The following is a 5,547-nucleotide window of genomic DNA, read 5'->3' as shown; positions in this document are numbered from 1 at the left end:
ACACACACACACACACACACACACACACACACACACACACACACACAGCTTCTGGCCAATGGGAGTGCAGAGCCAGTGTCGGGGCAGAGGCAGCGCACGGAGCATCCTGGCCTCCCCGCCTAGGAGCCGGACCAACTGCTGGCCACTTCCAAGGCGCAGCGTGGAGACAGGACAGGTAGGGGCTAGCCTGCCTTAGACCCGCAGCACTGCTGACCAGACTTTTAACGGCCTGGTCGGCGGTGCTGACCGGAGCTGCCAGAGTCCCTTTTTGACCGGGCATTCCAGTCGAAAACTGGACCCCTGGCAGCCCTAATTCCAGGTGCCTGCTTCAACAACTAAATGACATTCCCTCCCACTATGGTAGATCCAGAGTAGCATAACCCCATGTGCAGCCTAGACTCTCTTTTAGCTTGGCACAGACGCAGGGTCATGTGACAACTCCTTCTGACAATTTGCAGGATCAAAAAAAATCTTTATTTTTGGAGCGAAGGGGGAAACTTCAATCAATTTGCACAGGGCAGAAATGCTTTGAATGAACTCAACCGATGTTTTTAACCTCGAGTGCTGGCCATTTTTGATTTATGGAGAGTCACAGAATTCAAGGCCCGAAGGGACAGTTAGATCATCCGGTCTGATCTCCTGTATATCACAGGCCATTACATTTCACACACAGTGTTTGGCTAAAGCATATCTTCCAGAAAGGCATCCCAGGCCAGATTCGAAGACATGGCGAATCCACTACTTCCCTTGGTTGTTTGTTCCAATGTGAATCACCCTCACTTAAAAAACTGTGCATAATTTCCCATTTGAATTGTCTGGCCTCCGCTTCCAGCCATTGGTTCTTGTTCTGACTTTCTCGGCTAGATTAAAGAGCCCTTTGGTACGCAGTATTTCTCCCTGGGAAGGTTCTTACAAACTAATCAAGTCACCTCTCCGTTTTCTTTTTAATAAGCTAAACAGATCAAGGTCTTTAAGGATGTCGACACTGCAATAAGAGACCCGTGGCTTGCCTGGATCATCTGACTTGGACTCGCAGGACGCAAGCTGCAGGGCCATAAAACTGCACTGTAGACATTCAGGGATGAGCTGGATCCCGGGTTCTGGACCCTCCCCATCACAGCCTGCCAGAGCCTGAGCCCAAACGCCTACCCTACAATTCTATAGCCCCCGCAGCCCGAGCCCCGTTAGCCCCAGTCACCTGGCCCAGGCCAGCTGGGGCTGTGCTGCAGGTCTTTGATCGCAGCGTAGAAGTACCCTGCGTCTGTCACGGTAAGGCAAAATTCTCCAGCCCTCAAATAACTTTTGTGGCTCTTTTCTGCCCCCTCTCCAATTTTTCAACTACTTTTGTAAAATTTGAATTAACATCGAATTTTAGGTTTAAGGAAAATCACTCCAACCTCCAAAAAAACAAGCCACATTGCTGACTGGGGTAGTTACTTAACGTTTGTGATAATTGGATTCCCAGAAAGCCAAACACTTTCTGAGCTATAATGAGATTCATACTTTAATTGCTGTGTCCTTTTCCCAGGCATGCAGTGGAGCCAATGAAGAAAACAACCACAGTCAACTCTTGGATGTCTTGTGACAAGATGTGGCCTCAAACGACAGTGGTTTAGCTTCTTAATGAGGGTGAGTTCTTGAAAGACAGCTTTAGGGCCAGATTCTGTTATAGTGGGGCCTATTTGTGCCATTGAGGAGATGCACAAGGATTGGATTGTGGCCATAACAAGCCAGTGCTGAATTTCCCCGGCAGAAGGGCTCTCCCCTCTGGTGTAAAGCCAACAGAGCTAGCTCCTGTGCCAGCTACCCTCGCCACCGTGCTATAGGGAGCATGCTAGAGTAGGGGTGGGCAAACTTTTTGGCCCGAGGGCCACATTGGGGTTGTGCAACTGTATGGAGGGCTGGGTAGGGCAGGTTTTGCCTCCCCAAACAGCCTGGCCCCTGCTCCCTATCTGCCCCTTCCCACTTCCCGCCCCCTGACTGCCCTCTCAGAACCTCCAACCCATCCAACCCCCCCTGCTCCCTGTCCCCTGACTGCCCCGCCCCCTATCCACACCCCCGCCCCCTGACAGCCCCCCGGCCAGGAGCTCAGAGGCCAGGCAGGAGGGTCCCTCAGGCCAGATGTGGCCCGCGGGCCGTAGTTTGCCCACGTCTGTGCTAGGGGATGAAAAGGGCAGGGGGTCAGGGCTGTGGCATGGCAAAGCTACATTCCACGGCACCAATCCTCCACTTACATAAGGTCCCTTTGGGCCAGATGCAAGTAACAGAAATCAGAGCAGCCCCTAGGTTGCTGTAACTCACCCTAGGGCTGGGCCAATGCAGAATCAGTGAGCCATCACCAGCACCCTGACAGCGCAGAGCCCCTCTCCCTCCTGCACTGAGCCGAGCTCAGAGCCAGAAGAATAAAGCCCCGAAGCTTGAGTGAATCCTCCTCTGGCTTTCTTACCCCCCACCAAGGGAGATATTTGGATCTACTGCGCCCCAAGGTGCCATTACGAAAGGGATTCAGTGGGCATTCAGAATGGTGGTTAATCCTCGCTCAGCTCTCCTGCATCCACAGTTGTCCCTGGGCATGTGTCCAGTGTGGGTGGCTGCACAGGGCCTCATGAGTTTGGGGACCCCGCTCTCAGCACCTACAGCCTTCCCCCGCTGCTGACTTGCTGTGACCCTGCCTCTTGAGATGAACTTGGACTCAGTCTCCCTAGCCCTAGTGACATTCCCGCTGCCCCAATCGCTTCCAAACTTCCCCCTGCCCTCTCCTGAAACCACCACCCTGCCCCCGCTGCTGAAAAATCCTTTTTCACACACCCCAGTGACAAATGCCTTTTTCCAGCCTCTGCTGAAATCCTCTCTAGCTCCCCTGGTCCAACCCCCGCTTCTCGCTGGAAAACCCCAAACCACAACTGTCAAGCATCAACAATCCCCCCGCCCTAGCTAACCTCTTCACTCAAATATGCTGGGTGGTTTACCAGAATGTGCCCTGGGCACAACACGTCTCTGTTACTGCAGGGCTGTGCAAAACCTAATGCCAACTCCACCTACAAGGAAGCCATCCATTGTGGAGCCATCAAACCACAGTATTTAGCACAAACTCTCACTGGGCAGAGGGACAGATTGGAATAGAATATCTTCTCACCAGCTCCTCGTGAAGCCATACAGTTCAAGCCCTCCCATACAGTTCAAGCCCTCCCAGCGGCAGCATTCACCTCCCAGAGTCGGCGGAAGGCAATAAAGCCAAGCTGTTCCCATTGGTCTTACTGAGGTTCCTCTTAAAACCATCCCTTTATCAAAATGGGGAGTGAATTATGGAGGGGCCTGAGAGATTCGGGATCCACTGTGCATTTTCTTATGCTCATTCTTTCCTGGTGAATGTACTGACCCCCTTCAGAATGCAGAGCAGTTCTTAGCACTTTACCCAGTGTTGCCTCTCAGCCGAGGAGTTCGAAACCCTTCACATAGGCGAGGAATTATCACTCCCATCTTACACAGAGAGGATCTGGGTCACAGAAGCAGTAGGTGATTTACTCAAGGGCACACAGAATGTCAGTGGCAGAGAAGGGGCATTCCCAGTGCGTAACTCTCACCACTAGATAATACGAAACTCGAAGAGTCTGTGCTCCACCAGGAAAGAAGTGAGGCCACTTCCCTATTGGGGGGGGGGGTCAATTTTAAAGCCCCCCACTCCCAACAATTATTTTAGCATTTACTTAGTAACTATGCAGCAGTCTGTAACAGGGTCTTACCTGACCCAGCATCAGACTCTACTGATGCTGCCACCTCTGTTTCCCTGCTCTGGTCAACTCTCATGCTTCTTAATGAGCTAGCTCTCCAGGCAACTCAACATCCGCTCCCTGCTTCTGGGGAGAAACAAAAACTCCAACCCAGCAAACCGGTTCGATCCTGGGGCATCCCCAGGAGTCCACACAATGCACTTGCCCTCACTGGGTGATAGCTCATCTTCCAGCCCCCTCCTGGGCTCAGCAGTCTGTTTGCTGTGACACAGACTGAGCCAAACCCGAGTGGCACTGTGACCCCGTGCACCAGGTTGCAACAGTTGGGAGTGGGGTCCAGCCCCATGGGACAAGAGCCACTGCTGCGGGGTGAGTGAGGGGCAGGCTTGCTGTCCAACCCCTCCAGGGCTGGTATGGAGGGGACACCCGGAAAAGTGTATGTTTGCCTAGGGACTTGCAACCCATTAGAAGCTTCCCGTGACCCACTGGTGGACTGGGACCTACCATTTGGGAAACACTGGTTCTGGTTACTTAAGCACATGCCTAACTTTACACATGTGAGTAGCACATGAGGTCAATGGACAGACTTGTGTTTAAAGTTAGGCATGTGCTGAATCAGGGTCCAGGACAAGAAGTCCGTATCCCGTTGCAAATGGTAATTTAAGTCAGTGAAGTATAGAATTTGGCTAGGGTATCAGAATTCACTCCCTTATGTTTGCTAAAAGTGCCACAGATGGTGAAGAACTCAGTTTAACGTCCCATTGGAAAGGCAGCGCTACGGGCGGCACAGCACCCTGTAGTGCCACCAGGGGGCGCTGGTTCAGTAATGAGTCAAGGAGAAGAACACTGGGGGTATGTCTACACTACTTGCCGGATCGGCGGGCAGTGATCGATCCAGCGGGGGTCGATTTATCACATCTAGTCTAGATAAATCGACCCCCAAGCACTCTCACGTTGACTCCTGTACTCCACCATCGCAAGAGACGCAGGCGGAGTCAACAGGGGAGTGGCAGCAGTCGACTCACCGTAGTGAAGACACCAGGGTGAATAGGTCTAAATACTCTACGTTATTCATGTAGCTGAAGTTGCGTAACTTAGTTGATTCCCCCCACCCCGCCCCCAGCCAGGGTAGACCAGGCCTCAGTTTGCATCTAAGGCTGATCCCTGTGACTTCCCTGACAGATTGCTATTGCTATTCATAATTATCCCATCCTCTGGTTTTCAGTCCATATGACAGTGCTCATGCCCAAGCCAATCGGAATTAATTTTTAAAGGAAGCTTTTGAAAGGGACTGTATCCAATGCTCTACTAACATATTGGTATATTGCATCGACTGGGTTCCCGTCATCTACTAACTTTGTAAATTGATGGAAAAGTCTATCAAGCTTTTTCTGGTATGATTTGTTCTTTATAAACCCCTGCTGCTTAATGATCATGCATCTTTTAGCCTCTAGATGCTTACAGATTTATTTCCCTTCCTGTTCTTCCCATGATTGTACCTGGGTATAAAGTTAGATTTACTGGACAACAATTACCAGGATCACTGTTCTTTCCTTTTATGGAATATCTGTACTGCATTTCCTCTCTTCCTCCCCAAATCCTTTGGTGCCTCTCCAGATTGCCAGGACTATTAAAAAGTAATTGCTCTCAATTCTTTTATTCAATTAGCAATTTAGGACACACATCTTCTGGACCGCCCGATTTTCATAGAAGATATACAGACACACATTTTTCATAGTATTTCTTTTCCTGCTGTTATCATTAGCCATTGTGACAGACCCAGACCAGTGGGGTACAGGAGTCTGGTAGAGGGCAA

The sequence above is a fragment of the Terrapene carolina genome, unplaced genomic scaffold (assembly GCF_002925995.2).
Source record: "Terrapene carolina triunguis isolate 2854851 unplaced genomic scaffold, T_m_triunguis-2.0 Scaffold68, whole genome shotgun sequence".
Lineage (NCBI taxonomy): Eukaryota > Metazoa > Chordata > Testudines > Emydidae > Terrapene > Terrapene triunguis.
This window is presented reverse-complemented; position numbering follows the sequence as displayed.